The sequence below is a fragment of the Neoarius graeffei genome, chromosome 2, assembly GCF_027579695.1.
Source record: "Neoarius graeffei isolate fNeoGra1 chromosome 2, fNeoGra1.pri, whole genome shotgun sequence".
Lineage (NCBI taxonomy): Eukaryota > Metazoa > Chordata > Actinopteri > Siluriformes > Ariidae > Neoarius > Neoarius graeffei.
The window spans coordinates 97,461,401-97,480,075 of NC_083570.1; the positions used below are offsets into that span (position 1 = coordinate 97,461,401).

At 39.9% G+C, this 18,675-nt stretch overlaps 1 protein-coding gene across 3 annotated transcripts in view; it reads right to left on the reverse strand.

The window, feature by feature from the left end:
- The window catches only part of acsl1b (acyl-CoA synthetase long chain family member 1b), a 126,355-nt gene that overhangs the window by 80,589 nt on the left and 27,091 nt on the right, over positions 1-18,675 (reverse strand). Inside the window, exons 1-2 of one of the 3 annotated variants that reach the window (XM_060915243.1) lie at positions 8,311-8,429; positions 5,476-5,563 (exon numbers count right to left, since the gene is read on the reverse strand). The gene's annotated coding sequence lies outside the window, so the exon portion shown is untranslated. Of the gene's footprint in view, positions 1-5,475; positions 5,564-7,911; positions 7,996-8,310; positions 8,430-18,675 lie in introns of those variants that run through there. The other 2 variants (XM_060915245.1, XM_060915244.1) reach the window with 2 other exon arrangements.

Genomic DNA, 18,675 nt, shown 5'->3' on the forward strand with positions numbered 1-18,675 from the left:
ATCAAAATCTGTTCACTACTTTTTGAGTTACGTTGGGAACAGGCAAAAAAAATAAAAATAAAAATAAATCCTGAATCCACATACATATACAAATTTGCATCAAAATCTAATCAATTGTTCCTTGGCCCATGGGCCACCTTTCCTCCAAATTTCATCAAAATCTGTTCATTACTTTTTGAGTTACGTTCAGAACAGGCAAACAAACAAAAACAAACTAACAAATGGAGGCAAAAACATAACCTCCACCAACAAAGTTGGTGCTGATAATAAAAATAAAAAGCTACAATACTTAAGCTGTTTACGTGATCAAATTACGATCAACTTTCCAACAAAGCTGTTGTCCTTTCGAGGTGGCCTGTTTAATTTGTCAGAATAATGCACCTGCGAAACATTATACACATTCCCACAATCCTCAGCTCTCACCCCATGACAAGCCTCTCACAATTTAACAGCAGACATAATTATCCCTTTTGTTTTCTTTTCGTGCAAAACCAAGGAGTCTAGACTCACTCTTTGCAGCAAACGAAACTTGGTGAGCTCTGCTTCTCTTGGCCAGGTCCGACCTTCACGAGTACTCACGGCTCATTGAGTAGGGTCACATTGCTGATTGAGTTATCAGATGTTTTGAAATGCTATCGCAATCTGTCACAAGTGTGCGCGGTTTGTCTCAAACGGTCTTTATTCCTTCCTTACCTTTGACCCAAAAACCTCAGGTTGCACTGGTAGAGTTCTCACACCTCAGTGTGAACTAGCAGAGAAGAATTACACTGTGCACGACGGACACAAATACATATACTGAATCGGTATGCTAAGCATTAAAATGAAGACAAATAAACAAACAAGTTTGTAGAATATTGGTATTAACATTGCGTTAATGGTATTCAGCAGACGCTCTTATCCAGAGTGGTGTACAACATACCCTGGGGAGCAGTTGGGGGTTAGGTGCCTCACTCAAGGGCACTTCAGCCATTCCTAGGGTAACAGTGGGGGGCGGGTCCTCTGGTAACTGTGAGCGTTTGACTCCCTATTCGCATCTGTATTGCAGCGTGCCTTGCCAGACGGCAGTAGGTACCATTTTTATGAAGGTCTTTGGTATGACCCGACCGTGAGTAGGACTCACGCTCTCCCGGTCGAGAGGCGGACACGCTAACCACTAGGCCAACTCGCAGTCCATACTATGAATAATGGGGGAAAAAAATAGCTATTTTTGGAAAAAAAAAAATCGTAGGCTGTATAAGTTGTCATACAGTGATTGAGCCACTGTTTACAAAATCCAGGACAAGTCACAGAATACGGATTCAAGAAAAATAAAAAATATAATACAAAGCACAGATTTTTTTATTCATGTGATATTTTCCATTAAATATCAATAGTAAATTAGACCGCATTTCCGCAGAGAAAATGCAAAGTGTACTTGCTGAGCTGTAGCAGAACAGCTATGTGATCATGCTAACATACTAAGGCTAAAATGCTAACAGCTAACATGCTTATATGCTAATGGCGAACATGGTAATAGGGAGCATGCTAACAACTAGCATGCTAACAGCTAACATGCTAACATGCAAACATGCTAAGGCTAATATGCTAACAGCTAACATGTCAATATGCTAATGGACACCATGCTAACAGCTAGCATGCTTACATGCCAACAGTGAACATGCTAACATGCTAATGGATAACATGTTAATTGTGAGTATTCGAACATGCTGAGGCTAATATGCTAACAGCTAACATGCAAACATGCTATGCTAATGCTCTGGCTAACATGCTCACAGCTAACATAACAGGGTAATGTTAACATGCTAACAGCTAACATGTTAACATGCTAAGGCTGACATGCTAATTGTTTGCATGCTAACATGCTAATGCTAACATGTTCACAGCTAACATGTTAAAATGCTAAGGTTAACACGTTAACACTCCAGCTAACATACTAACAGGCTAATGCTAACATGCTCACATGTTAACAGCTAGCATGCTAACAAGCTAATGTTAGTTTTTTTCTTTTTTATCAGACATCTAATTTTTTAGGTTTGTTTACCTGACATGTTTCGACGTACGACTGTCGTCTTCCTCAGAGTGTCACCGGATGTTATTGGTGACGGATCTTTTATCAGCTGATGTTTCCGAAGGCGTGGCCTTCCTGTCTGCATTGACAGGTCGGTCATGCCTTCTACTGTCAGTTCGTCCCCTGCAAGATGGCACTCCAGGTGTGGGAGAGCATGTATGCTCCCTCATCTCGGTTGATGGTCCTCGGGCTTCGCTTACGGATCTCCATGGCCTCCCTGATCCAGCGCTGATGTTTATTATCTTCTGTGCGGATGACTCTGGCATTCCCCCAGTCCATAATATGATTTTCCCTTTTGCAATGATCTGTTATGGCTGACTTATAATTTTCCTGTTGTGCCTTTTCTTTTATTGTTCGGGTTTGTCTTGTAGCTGTCTCCTTTTCGCACTCTTTCTTATGTTCATTTTTTCTTGTGTTGAAACTCCTTCCTGTCTCCCCGATGTAAGTTTTATTGCATAATTGGCATGGAATCTCATATATGGTGTTGCATCTGTTGTCCGGATGTATTCTGTCTTTGGGATGAACCAGGATCTGACGGAGTGTTGTGTGTGGTTTGACAGGTGTGTTAATGTTGTATTTCCTCATTGCTCTTTGAATGCATTCCGTTATTCCTCTGATGTATGGTAATGTCACTACTCCCCTGTGTTCTTGTTTGTTGGTTTGTTTTTTCTCTTTCTTCTGTGTCTTATTGTTTTTGACCTGTTCCGCCCCTTTGGATATTGCCCATTGTGGATATTGACATGCCTTCAGTGCGTGTTGTCTATGTTGTTCTTCCTGTTCTTTGTCCTGTGCATCTGTAATTATTGCTGCGCGTTCATGCAATGTTCTAACTACTGATATTTTGTGCATTATGGGGTGTTCGGAAGTCCAGTTTAAATATTGGTCGGTGTGTGTGGGTTTTCTGTGTACTTTTATTTTGATATCCCCCTCTTCTGTGTGATGTATTTTTAAGTCCAAAAATGCTATTGACTGCTCCGTTTCCTCTTCATGTGTAAATTTTATATTGCCGGTATTGTCTATAGTTTTGAGATGGTCGGTGAGTTGTTGAGTGTGTCCCCTCTTTACTTTTTCCAATATGTCGTCCACATACCGTTTCCAGAGTGTTGGCCTGTATTCCACTGGTATTGTAGTGAGTGCTTTCTGCTCCAGGTCTTCCATGAAAAAGCCGCACATGATGGCTGATAGTGGGTCTCCCATGGCAAACCCTTCCTTCTGTCTGTAAATTGTGTTCCTGAACTGAAAGTATGTGGATGTGGCGATGAATTGAAGGAGCTGAGTGATGTCTTGTACGGTGAGGTTTGTGCGTTTCTTGAGCGTCCTATCTGTTTTTAATTTGTCTTGTACTATCTGTATGGTGGCTTCCGTGGGTGTTCTGGTGAAAAGAGATATGACATCATGTGAAATGAAAACTTCGTCTTGTTGCATTTTTATGTTTTTTAGTTCTTCTGCCAGTTGTTTTGAGTTTTTGCAGTGTTGGTCTGTGAGTCCTAGTAATGGTTTAATTATTTCGGTGAGTGCTTTTGATAAGTTGTATGTAACTGAACCAATGCTATCTACTATGGGGCGTAATGGTGTTAAGTCAGCCATAACAGATCATTGCAAAAGGGAAAATCACATTATGGACTGGGGGAATGCCAGAGTCATCCGCACAGAAGATAATAAACATCAGCGCTGGATCAGGGAGGCCATAGAGATCCGTAAGCGAAGCCCGAGGACCATCAACCGAGATGAGGGAGCATACATGCTCTCCCATACCTGGAGTGCCATCTTGCAGGGGACGAACTGACAGTAGAAGGCGTGACCGACCTGTCAATCCAGACAGGAAGGCCACGCCTTCGGAAACATCAGCTGATAAAAGATGTGTCACCAATAACATCCGGTGACACTCTGAGGAAGACGACAGTCGTACGTCGAAACATGTCAGGTAAACAAACCTAAAAAATTAGATGTCTGATAAAAAAGAAAAAAACTAACAATATTCAATATAAGACATAATGAACGTAATCGAAATAACAAGCTAATGGCTGACATGCTAACAGTTAGCATTTTAACATGCTAGTATGCCTAGCATGCTAACATGCTAATGTCTAACATGTTAATTGTGAGTAAATGTGAACTTAACCATAGTGTGCTTGCTGCACAAAGCAGCGAGAAGCAAACTAATTAATAAACACATAAATGCAGGTAAGATATTTTAATTATGAACTGTGGCAGTCCAACAGTTTTAGATTTTTCATTTGTTTTATCCGTGATACATCATCCAGATGAAACTGGTAACCAATCTGTAATATACTGAAACGTCCGTAAATTATTAGCATCTGTGATGCAGCCGTATTAAAATCCGTAATCACTCTGTATTTTGTATCCTTTTTTTATTACATTTCCATAATCTGTAGTCCGTGACCGATCTGTATTTTTTCAGCTGTACAATTCCAAGATAGCAGAACTTCCAGCAGTACAAGGGTTTTCTGTATTGGGCCTCTTCATGGTTACGTGTTCTAGCATGACCTGTACATTAGGAAATAATCGTTTCTTAAGGTTTCTTTGGATGGTTAAGAATTTTAACTTCCAAAACTGATTTTTACTTGGAACCGTTTCCTTTGTTTTAAGGTTGGGACAATCTGTGTAACCGGTTTTTGAGGGATGTTACATGGAACTAACTTCAGTTAACTCTGGATAAAAGTTATTAAATTCACCCCAAAGCCTACAATTTCTAAAAGTCAATCATAAACACTCCATTATCTCCTGAGGAAAGCAAACAGCTAAAGCTATGTACACACTTGTACAGGCTCTTGGCTAAAAGCCACAAGAGTCATTCGAGTTGTGCATCTTGGCTTGTTGTTGACAATCAAAGCGTTTCCATTCACGTCAAAAACGCAACGTCTGAGCTGCTAATAACTGGACTGTGCATTCTCAGTTGCCTACACAAGCTGCACAATTTCTTCCTTGCACACGTGTGTGTGTGTGTGTGTGTGTATATATATACACACACACACACACATGCATGCATACACACACAATATAAATACACAGAGACACACACTATCTATCTATCTATCTATCTATCTATCTATCTATCTATCTATCTATCTATCTATATACTGTATATATACACACACACACATACATACACAATATATATATATATATATATATATATATATATATATACACACATACACACACACGCATACACACACACACAATATAAATACACAGAGACACACACACACACATGCACACACACACTATATGTGTGTATATACACACACACACACACACACAATATATATACACACACAATATAAATACACAGACACACACACACACACAATATATATATATATATATATATATATATATATATATATATATACACACACACACACACAAACATACATATATACCTGTTTATTTTGGTCTTGCTACTTCTTGTAACCAATTCCGTTGTGTTGTACTCTGTGTAATGACAGTAAAGGAATTCTGACTCGGATTCTGAAAATGAAGCAGAAAATCAGAATCAGACAGATATGGAAATCAGACGGTGTAAATTTTCTGATTTGGGATGAGTCATCCTGGCTGGTGGGTTACACAAAGCACCCTGGGTAGTCATGTTTCGGAGAGATTGTGAGTGTGTGCGTGCGCATTGACACAACACACCACGGTCAGTGTGACCCAGTCAGGACTTTCACGGTTCACCTAGTTCTATTATTACCACATGGATATGGCTCCTGGCCAAGCTGTTCCACTTGTGATGAACGAGTCTTGCAGTTATAGAGAAAAAGGCAAGCAAATTAATAAAAGTAAATAAATAAATAAATAACTTGGAGAGGCACCATCATGCACAAACAGTCACTTTTCTGCAATTCCATTTCAATCCAATGTATCCAGAAATTAAAATTAATTAAATAAATAAATAAGATACATCCAAATCAGAAAAAGTGTGGAAGTCCTGATAATCATTTCAAACATTTTGGATCCTAAATGTGTCAAGCCATGGGATTTTTTTTTGTAACAGATGCTCTGTTCACAGAATGCGTAGAAACAGCGTTGAAAAGCGTGCAATATTTTGCACCGTTTTCGCTGGCTGATTCAGTAACTATCAACAAATAATCACCTCAATAGCGCCCCTAGAGGATACATTTACCACTTTTAACATCATCCACAACCAGGCTTGTAGTACTCGAGTCCAACTCATGCCACTCGTGACTTGACTTGAGCACTGATGACTTGGACTCATGCATTAACTGCATTCGGACTCGGAAATTGGAGATGGGGACTCTGATTTTTTTCTTTATTTCTTGTAACATGCCGTAATAATTTGGAATTAGACATTTATATCGACATTAATTTTATACTAAGAGGATGCACATTCACCTGTTCATACGTCATGTTCAGGAACAATAGAATGCCTTTATTGTCACTGCACAAATGTACAACGAAATTTAGTTCATCATAGGAGAGCAAAGCCGCTGCGTACTTGCACGCCGCCACTCTTGGGCACTTCAGCCCAAGGCTTTCCCATGTTAACCTAAGTGCATGTCTTTGGACTGTGGGAGAAACCGGAGCACCTGGAGGAAACCCACGCAGACACGGGGAGAACATGCAAACTCCACACAGAAAGGCCCTCGCTGGCCACTGGGCTCGAACCCAGAACCTTCTTGCTGTGAGGCAACAGTGCTAACCACGACACCACCGTGCCACCCAGCACAAACTAACAAACAACTAACTAACAAACTAACATCAATGGTGCTAAAATGCCTGGAGAGAACGCCCCTAGGATTGTCCGCTTTGCTTGTACAGACTTCTCGTGCAGTGGGGAAAAAATGCACTGCTATGTGTTCCATATGTAGAAGAACTATCGAGGAGACGACGGGGACGACCTCGAACTCCAATTGTCATTTGGCAAGACTCCACCCAGAGAAGGAAGTGACACGCTATGTTCATTGCTCTGTTGATAGCGGGGCTTGCTTGTTGAGTGATGAACTAGCTAGTGTTAACCCTTTCTCATGTTATTTGCCCTGTTGATAGTGGGCGGGGCTTACTGAGCGATGAACAAGCTTTTTATCTGTAGCCTGTTAACTAAAACGGGGCAGTCGAGCAGTAACGCCAGTCCAACACAGTAGCAGAGATGCTTTCACATAAAGGCAGCAACAGCCACCGTCAAATGGTGCAGTTGGAGTCTTATTCTCGGACTTGACTCGAAAATTTTCTTTAATGACTCGGACTTGATCACTGGGGGCTTGAGACTGGACTCGGACTCGAGGTTTATTGACTTGACGACAACACTGCCCACGACTGAGACAAATATAGATCTTCCTTCTGCCATAAAAATCGGTGAATGGTATTTTGATTTGTAGGTGTCAGTCACACGAGGGCAGTTTTCGCGCAACATTCGCTTGATGGCGCTAATAGTTCACTACGCGTTTTCTTAACCTTCCGAGCAGCATTTTGTGGTCCACAGTCCAGATGGTCTCCTGATGGATTCACAAGGTTCTATAGTCAGTGTCTGGAAAATGGACCATTTTGGATTGCGTGCACATGATTTCATGTCAGATTTATAGGAACTTCTTTTATTCCAATTTCACGCTGGTTTGCGTATGGAGGCTTGGGAGTGTAATGCAGCAAGTAGAACTCAAAATCCATAATCTGAGCATCTGGTATGAAAATCTGGTGGACTGACACAAATACATCGATCATAGACAAACGGTCAGAAAGTTTGGCTTGGCCCTCAACCTCAGCGTGACCCATATTTTGCTTCTGGCATCTGTAGGAAAGTTTACAAGCCTCAAGACACTTAAACATCTCACACACAGCCACAATACAAAACAAAAGCAAGTCACCTGCGTCTTGAGTGAACTGACGTTGCAGATTCCTCAACAGGCTGAGCGGAGACGGGTAGCGTTAAGCAACATCCGTCATGGTTAATGTGTCCGAGGTATGTGTTAGTACAGTAGACGATACAAATGTGAAGGTCAAACTCAGACCTGCCCCTTCGAGCCTTATCAGATGATCTGCCTTTGAAATGCACAATGTTGGCAAATATATTGGCACACCATGGAGCTTCAAAGTTTGATGATTGATTATTTTTTAAAAGAACAAGCCAAGCTTGCAAGACAGCAAGCTGCTCACCTACTTTATACTGTACCACCTCATCCCTTGACCGTTCTATTGCTAAGTCAATGATTCAATCAAGATATGACATCAAACAGCAGAGAAATGTTGCTCATGTTGTTGAATACCTCTCTCCGATTCTGCGCTACAGAAGCAGCGACTCCATCGTCACCAGGTCGACTTCCACTTCTAATTACGCTCACTCAGAGCTCAGAGGCAGAAGAAGTCCTGCACACGCACACGATCACATGCTGCTCCAGGCTTTCCAGAGTAAAGGTAAGCTGAGCAGCTATCTAAACTTGGTCTGCCTGAGAGGTTGGGCCAATGATAAAGCCAAAAAGCGGTCACCCGGTGAAAGGCAGCCAAGCAGAACTACAATCCCAACCCCCTCCTCCAACACTATTTTAAAACCACACTGAACGGAAAACACGACGACGTAGAGGAGCATTTCAGCTGCTGTTTCCAACATCAACAGTAGCCAGGAGAGGTTATACACACACACACACACACACACACACACACACACACACACACACACACACACAGCAGTGATATGCTTCAACAAGACTCGAGTGAACAAGTCACATCACACTCAGTAGTATTGGACACTGTGCAAGCATCCATGACTCCTTTTATCTTCTCCTGCACGGAAAAATGATCAAATTTAAAAAAAAAAAAAAAAGGCAATTATTATAGAGACACAGTAGTGCTTGAAAGTTTGTGAACCCTTTAGAATTTTCTATATCTCTGCATAAATATGACCTAAAACATCATCAGATTTTCACACAAGTAGATGAAGAGAACCCAGTTAATCAAATGAGACAAAAATATTATGCTCGGTCATTTATTTATTGAGGAAAATGATCCAATATTACATATCTGTGAGTGGCAAAAGTATATGAACCTCTAGGATTAGCAGTTAATTTGAAGGTGAAATTAGAGAGTCAGGTGTTTTCAGTCAATGGGATGACAATCAGGTGTGAGTGGGCACCTTGTTTTATTTAAAGAACAGGGATCTATCAAAGTCTGATCTTCACAACACATGTTTGTGGAAGTGTATCATGGCACGAACAAAGGAGATTTCTGAGGACCTCAGAAAAAGTGTTGTTGATGCTCATCAGGCTAGAAAAGGTTACAAAACCATCTCTAAAGAGTTTGGACTCCACCAATCCACAGTCAGACAGATTGTGTACAAATGGAGGAAATTCAAGGGCATTGTTACCCTCCCCAGGAGTGGTCGACCAACAAAGATCACTCCAAGAGCAAGGCATGTAATAGTCAGCGAGGTCACAAAGGACCCAAGGGTAACTTCTAAGCAACTGAAGGCCTCTCTCACATTGGCTAATGTTAATGTTCATGAGTCCACCATCAGGAGAACACTGAACAACAATGGTGTGCATGGCAGGGTTGCAAGGAGAAAGCCACTGCTCTCCAAAAAGAACATTGCTGCTCATCTGCAGTTTGCTAAAGATCATGTGGACAAGCCAGAAGGCTATTGGAAAAAGGTTTTGTGGACGGATGAGACCAGAATAGAAAGTTTTGGTTTAAATGAGAAGCGTTATGTTTGGAGAAAGGAAAACACTGCATTCCAGCATAAGAACCTTATCCCATCTGTGAAACATGGTGGTGGTAGTATCATGGTTTGGGCCTGTTTTGCTGCATCTGGGCCAGGACGGCTTGCCATCATTGATGGAACAATGAATTCTGAATTATACCAGCAAATTCTAAAGGAAAATATCAGGACATCTGTCCATGAACTGAATCTCAAGAGAAGGTGGGTCATGCAGCAAGACAACGACCCTAAGCACACAAGTCGTTCTACCAAAGAATGGTTAAAGAAGAATAAAGTTAATGTTTTGGAATGGCCAAGTCAAAGTCCTGACCTTAATCCAATCGAAATGTTGTGGAAGGACCTGAAGCGAGCAGTTCATGTGAGGAAACCCACCAACATCCCAGAGTTGAAGCTGTTCTGTATGGAGGAATGGGCTAAAATTCCTCCAAGCCGGTGTGCAGGACTGATCAACAGTTACCGCAAACGTTTAGTTGCAGTTATTGCTGCACAAGGGGGTCACACCAGATACTGAAAGCAAAGGTTCACATACTTTTGCCACTTACAGATATGTAATATTGGATCATTTCCCTCAATAAATAAATGACCAAGTATAATATTTTTGTCTCATTTGTTTAACTGGGTTCTCTTTATCTACTTTTAGGACTTGTGTGAAAATCTGATGTTGTTTTAGGTCATATTTATATTCCTATTTAAAAATTCTAAAGGGTTCACAAACTTTCAAGCACCTGTGTGTGTGTGTGTGTGTGTGTATATATATATATATATATATATATATATATATATATATATATATATATATATAGAGAGAGAGAGAGAGAGAGAGAGACTTAATCAAAAATAGCATATTTTATTTACATTACTAAATTCATTAGATCATCATTATGAACTAGCGGGACCAAACAAAGTTTTAGCTGATGACTGAAGGCAATATTTTCAACACACATCACATAAAAAGCATTGACAAAAATCGCTGACTGGACTTTTTATGGTTACGGAGTAAGCAGGGCGAGGTATTGTTTTCGGTCGGGTTTCTTTGTTTTTTTTGTAAACGATATTACGGGAAAATGGCTGGATCAATCTTCATGAAACTTTCAGGATAGATGGGCACTGGTCTCAAATTGAACCTCCAACATTTTCAGGGTCATCCGGTCAAGGTCACCAAAAAGGTCAAAATCAATTTTGTTGTGTCTACTGCCTCATATAGAGGCGCTAGCCACTACGTCATCGTGTTGTAAGAATGTAAGTGTAACGATCACGCACTGCACACACGCATACATGTGCTCCGATTAAAATGGCCAGTGAGAGTATACAGTTTGGTTCAGAATTCAAAATAAATAGACTAAAGAATAGACTAAAGAAATTGTTTTTAGACATGTTTATGCTTATTACAGAGGGAAAGTGCGTTCCACTGAGCTCTAGCGCCGGGCCATTTCCAGGAAATAAGAGTTTGGGTCATGGCGACAGCGTGTGTATATCAGCCTCGGTTCGGAGGTTTCAGTTTTGAAAACTATAAGAGGTAAGAGTCGAATAATATAAAGTACAGACACTTGGTATATTTTACTTCTGTGATTTTTAAATTGTTCATTTTTGGATCAGGCTTCATTTCTGTAGCTACTGCCTCAGAGTAAATATATATGCTATATTTACTGTATGGACATGGGATCAGAAAACTATTTTATTTATAAGCAGTAGCCACATGTACCCATAGGGTACCTTTTTTTTTTTTTGTGATATCTTCCCTCATATTCATCATAAGTGCTACCGGGCAAAGTTTGTTTTGCCTGGCAACACTTTTTTTTTGGGGTTATGTGATAAGCGCCATGCCGGCTGTCCCCGATGGGTTACTATTTAAAGTTTATATTTAACTTTATGGTTTTTTTAATCCAGTACTATGCCATTTAAATTTTCTTTAACCTGTTAATATGCATTGCTCTCCTTTTTTAAATGCAAGATTTCTAGTACAATCTTTTATTTTGTAGCACTTTGCCTCAAATGAAAAGTGCTGTGTATACAAAATCTATTATTATTATTACTATTATTTCTCCCATTTTCATCTTCAGAAGATCATTAAGATTTTTAAAACCCCACATCTGAACACATTTAATCAGCCTTCAATTGAAACACACTTTTCTTCTCCACTAAATTACCTCAAATGTTCCTTGATGCATGAATAAAAGCGCATTATTCATGACACTCTTTATTTCCACATTGTTTGTGTCTTTTTGTTAATAATTGTCACCAAGTATTTTGTTCACCAGTATTAAATATTCGTCTGGTGACTGCAGAAGGAAAAGCAACACTAAACCGCAAGGTGCTGTGGACTATAGTATCACAGCTGCAGTTAAATATAGTTGTATTGTCGCAGTGTTAATAGCAGGACAGAACTGCTTTACACTTTACATCCTGGGTGACCTTCAGAGGTAAAATATTCACTCCACGTCTCCTACACCGGCAGCGAGTGACAGGATAATGGATAATGACCTTTACGCAACATTACAGTTTCACCTTCAAGCTGTCGCCATTATAACAGACATAACAAGGTCAGGAACGTACACTACCGTTCAAAAGTTTGGGGTCACTTTGAAATGTCCCTATTTTTGAAAGAAAAGCACTGTTCTTTTCAAGGAAGATCACTTTAAACTAATCAGAAATCCACTCTATACATTGCTAATGTGGTAAATGACTATTCTAGCTGCAAATGTCTGGTTTTTGGTGCAATATCTCCATAGGTGTATAGAGGCCCATTTCCAGCAACTCTCACTCCAGTGTTCTAATGGTACAATGTGTTTGCTCATTGCCTCAGAAGGCTAATGGATGATTAGAAAACCCTTGTACAATCATGTTAGCACAGCTGAAAACAGTTTAGCTCTTTAGAGAAGCTATAAAACTGACCTTCCTTTGAGCAGATTGAGTTTCTGGAGCATCACATTTGTGGGGTCGATTAAATGCTCAAAATGGTCAGAAAAATGTCTTGACTATATTTTCTATTCATTTTACAACTTATGGTGGTAAATAAAAGTGTGACTTTTCATGGAAAACACAAAATTGTCTGGGTGACCCCAAACTTTTGAACGGTAGTGTACACTTTTCTGGCCACGAGCTTAAGAATCTTAAATACTGAACAAAATCTAAAATCTGATTGGCTCGCAGGACTTTCTGTTTACAAACATTTCAAGTTTTAATGTGACCATGTGATGATTTCTGGATGTGTAATTTTGCCTTCACGTCATTACTGTTAGCTATACGAGGTTAGCTTTATTAGCACAACAATAATTGTGCGCGTGTTCGGTTAAGCCTAGGTCACAACCGGCCGTACGTGCTCCTACGGCCGGTCTACGTGCAAAAAATGCAAGAAACGCACGGAGGGCGCGCGTGTGACGTGCTGATTTTCGAGCCGTAGACTGGCCGCAGAGGTTCTTTGTCATGTCAAACAAACTCTACGGGCGCTTACGTTTTTTTCAGGTTGCAAGACAAACTTACGGCCAACGTGCGTCTTTCTCCACGAACAAAAAAAAATGCAGCGATTTGGGAAACGCCAAAAATCGCATGACCAAAAAAAACAAAATCATACGTCCAGTTGTGACCTAGGCTTTAACAGGTATTTTCAGTAGCTATGTTCATATAAACAATCTGCACACACACACACACACAAAACAACGACGAAAACAAGGAAAATAAACTTTTTTTCCATAAAAAAATTTCCTAAGAATACTTTTCAAAAGACGATCCAGGAGTCCAAAGGAGACACTTATTTAACTTTCACGGATGTTACATAACATTTATATAAAACGTTGAAAGTCGCAATAAGGTAAATGATAATAGGAGCCAACTTGTTTTGTGAATGTTTGAGAATTAACAGTTATTCCACGAAATCGAGTCATACACGCGCCTCATCAACTATAAGCCATGTACGACGAGATTGAGTGGAATAACTGTTTTATTCTATCCACGTTCATTGGCTTTTGAGAAACACAGCATTTTTATTTTCATTTTCTGCAAACTCGATAAATTAAAAAAAAAAAAAAAACACCTTTATACAAAATATCCAACAAAATCATTTCTGCTTACAGTGTAAACAGACTGGTGAAATGACAGGAGCCATTTGTGAAAAATGAGATAATAATTCTTGAAAAATTAAAAGAAGATACATTCTTACCATCAAATACTTTCATTCCATATTTTGTTGCTTTTTTGGGGGGCGGTTTATTTTCGAGTAGAGTTTTTATTTCGTTCTCGGTTGGTTCAGCAACATGCTCCGCCATTTTGTTTTTCTCTACTCGCGGTATAGGAGCTGATAGCCTAGTAGTAGAGTAGCCAATCAGAGCGTGCAATTGCTCATGTGGATAGAACATTATTATTTATTCTATCTCGTCATACATGGCTTATAGCCTACTCGGTGCCACGCGACTTGTCAGCAATCAGCTCATGTACGACTCGATTTCGTGGAATAACTGTTAAATATATATTAGGCACTGCCTAAATTTTATTCCGACTGAGCGGAAACCTGATTATTAACAGATTAATAAATAGATATTAAAGCACTGCCTAAAAGTGGAGCTCCTGATGAGTTTATGAGCAAAATATTTGCAACGGCACAAAAATCAACCCGAATAGAATAATAATATTATAGCACAATGAATGAACCATCAAATTGTTTAGTGTCATGTATTTCACGTCAATAAATTGCTGCATTGTCTTGTAACAGGGATACCAATAATGAGATACATATCACAGTTACGATACATATTTATTCCGTTATTAGACACCAGAAACAACACTACGACATTTATCATGGTGTGACTCTGCTGGGTGCCTGGTGGACAGCAGTGAACCAGCGCTTTCACTTTACAGTATTACTAGAGAGTTACCATCCAATATCAAACTTGAGATGTCAAATAGTTGTCTGGTTACATCTTTCACAGTCACGCACAGCACCATTAGGACTAATTACCATGAACCTGTTCCTGATTAGAGCACAATCACAGCGCAGACATATAAAAGACACAGAGACTTTGCAAAGTTTATGCTCTGTACCCTGCGTTTAACATTACCAAGCCTTGTATTTTGTATTGCTTTTCTGGTTTTGACCCTGTTAGTATTCTATTCCCTCTGATATACTGTCTGTGCCTCACTTGACCACTGCCTGTTTTTTGACTCTGCCTCTGTCTCCGTTTTGGATCCGTCTGCTCACGTGTTTTCAATAAAACTCTTCCTGCACTTACATCCATCTATCGCCCTTACATGGCACAAACTGTCAACTGTCCAACAAGCTAGTGGACTAATAAAACTGTTTTAACTAGTTTTATATGAAACTGTCATGAATATTTTCAGTAAAATGTGTTCGTAAATAATCCCACGTTATTTTTTAAAAGCAAATTAAAAATAAGCACTGGATAAAAATGCTTCTATGTAAATAAAGATACACATTTTGTTGTTTGAGAGACACGTTGCCTTGTACTTACGATTGTGCTCCCTGCTATGGTACACGTACATCGTTTGTACGTACGGATACTGTACGGTTGCAAAATCCATCAAAAATCAGGTCGAAGCATTTCTGTATTTTCTAAAACATGGAACTCTGGTTTCATGCGCATAGAGTTCTACTATTAAAGGTAACAATAAATGGTTAAAAAGTACCATGTGTCCATCTTTAATCAATTAAAAACTAGAAGTTCTGACAAATCGTTGTGGTATAAGTGGAATAAACACTTCAGGACATGCTGCGACGGAAAAATAATGCACCTCAGGGTGGTAGCAGTAATTCTGCTTCACGCCATGTCACCTCTACCTCATCACTGATACCTTGCCTATAACTACAAGCCCTTGAGTGTTTTCCTCTTTACTCACAGGCCTGGAGTTCGTCAATGATTAGCAATAATGGATTAACAACGTTCCATAAAAATGTTGCAACTCTAGCACAGACAGAAATGATTGAAAACGAGGTGTGTGGTTATCTGATCAAGTATTTGAAAATGTGTCAGAAAAATGAAGGTGTAGCCTGTTTATGAAGTGTTTCTCAGCAGCAACCGTCACATGGACGTGAGAGTCGAGCAAAACATTCTAAACGGTGTAATGATTCACTGTGGTTTTGCTTTCTGTCCCCGGAAAATAATCTAGTCTAGCGCTGTGTATTGATGGTAGATGTTGATGTTGCACTGATTAGCATGAACAGGCAGAGATGGACAAAGAACCCAACTTCATTACTTCAGTCAAAGTACAGATCCTGCTGGTCAAATGTGACTCCGATACAAGTGAAAGTTGTCCAGTCAAATTTTTTAAGTTAAAGTAAAACCTGACAAAACACAATGCTGACATCGCCAGAAAAGCACATCATCTGAAGAAAGAAAATAAAATTCCATCTACATGGGTCACCAACTGCCAAGTATTCATCAAGCTGAACGGGACACCAGAGGAGGCTAGAGTTCTGGTCATACGAAACATCAAGGACTTGGACAAATACCAGTGATGCTATCGGGACTGTATGGTAATCAATACCGACGTGACACTACACCAAACTCAACCATGACACACACCGAAATAACTCCTTCATCCATTACCCGGAACACTACTCGGCTCACGCAAATGCTTGTTGATTATGAAAACCTGGAACTGAAACCACATGAATTCACTGACCATAAACTATTGGATACAGAAAATGACATAGACCTGGACAATAACTTTTTCTCAACCATTAATGACAATTGCCACTATTACACAGAGGAACAGTACAATCAGTCCACTAAGGCTGTGGGAAAATTATCAATAATACACTTCAACAGCAGAAGCATGTACGCTAACTTCAAACACATCAAGAAATACTTAAGTCAGTTTACTCATCCATTCAACATAATTGCCATATCGGAGACCTGGATTGACCTGGAGAAACGAGTGGATTTTGAACTGGCTGGATATGAATTTAATTATATAAACAGGAAAAATAAAGGTGGAGGAGGAGTGGCGGTGTATGTGGACTGTAATTTGAATTATAAGTTAATAGATGGTATGACAACGGTGATTGATAATTTATTAGAATGTTTAACAATTGAAATTAATATTGAAAAAAGTAGAAAAGTATTAATTAGCTGTATATATATAGAGCGCCAGAAACTAGTATAGAGGCGTTTAAGGACTGGATAGAAAAAAAGACATTTACAGTAGATCTTCATTTGTGGGGATACAAATATTGATCTGTTGAACCCTAATAAGCACAGTATGACGGAGGAATTTATTAATACCATGTACAGCAGACCTGGGCATTTTACGGTCCGCAGGCCGCATCCGGCCCTTTGGTTCATTCTGACCGGCCCGCGTAAGGTTAATTAGAAATTACAAAATAAAGGTATTTTCTAATTTTACCTCATGCATGGACTGAATGTGCATTGCTTTTATTTTGAAGTTGTGTTCAACAAAAACGCAATGCGCGCGACATGAACATGACGTGAAATCCCACGAAACCTAATCCCGCGATAACTACTTCCGTAATTTGTCCAGACCAACCACAAACTTGTACGTCATCCTTCAAACGGTCCAGCCAATCACATAGCGTGACGTCACCAGCAGGCGCCGGAGCCCGAGGCGATCTGTAGATCTGATACCTACACCGAATCGACGTTGTTGCGAGCAGGTCACAAGAAGACTTTAGCCCCCAAAATGTCCGCAAAAAGAAGAAAGGTAGATGCTGAATGCAGGACTTTCAACAAAACATGGACTGCTAAGTATTGACTCTACCTACGGTATATATGTGAACAAACATTTTCAGTGATGAAGTTTAACAAATCCAGGTATAGATCCTCTCTCACCGATGATCATCTGTCAGCTGTGCTTCGCATCTCCACCTCAGACATTCAACCTGACTCTGATGCACTCGTTAAAGACCAACGGAGACTAGATTTCTCTCACTGAACAAATAAAAAACTGAAAAACACCAAATTAAGTGATTAGACTACAAATGTGGGCATCATTATTATAATATGATGTATCTTGTTTGATATTTGGAGTAGAAAGACAATATTGTGATGTCTTTATTGTGTTTTGGGGTGAATGTGACTGGAAAAAAAAAATGGTACAAACGTTCACATTTTGTTAACCATTGTTTTGGGAAATTTGATTGAATAAATGACATTTTTTGTAAGGCAACCTCGTTTTTTCCATACTCTTACCAGTCTTAGCAGCTTGTAAAAACAATGTTATTTACTGCTTTATATAAAGAAATACAATTAATATTATGCAGAATTTAGTTCAGCCTTTTGGTCCGGCCCTCCACAAAATTTTCTGTTTCTCATGCGGCCCCATGGAAAAAATAATTGCCCACCCCTGATGTACAGTATGAGTCTTCACCTAAAAATTACCAGACCCACCAGAATTACTGATCATAAGTCACAGTCCGGTCCAGTCCATCCATGCCAGAGTTTGTGGGACTTCCATGCCAGCTCCAGGACAGGAATTCAGTCCTGCCTTGGTGAAGGCCATTTTCCTGAAGCGGCACTCCCACACCTGCGACCATTCCTCTCCCGTCAGCCAAGGCTTTTCTAAAAACTGTTTGGAGCTACTCCAGTTGCCAGACTGTCTCTTGCCAGACTGTCCTCACCTTGCTACAGCCCTTTGGTATTGTGTCTTCTTGATTCCCCCTGTCTGAATTGTTCCTTGTTTTTTGTCTAGTTTTCTGTCCAGTTTTTTGCCCCCGTTTTACCTGCCTGTTCTTTTTGGATTGTGTTTTTGCTTCCTCTGCCTGGATTTCCCTTGTTCCTGTGTTCTTCGGTTTTTGTCCTTGACCGTACCTACCTGCTCCTCTGTGTTTTGACCTCCTGGCCTGTTCTTTGACCACTGATTTTTGCCTGAGCCCTACTGTACCTCCGCCCTCTACTTCATTAAAGAAGCTTTTCTCTGTACACTGCCTGTTTTGAGTCTGCTCTTGGGTCCT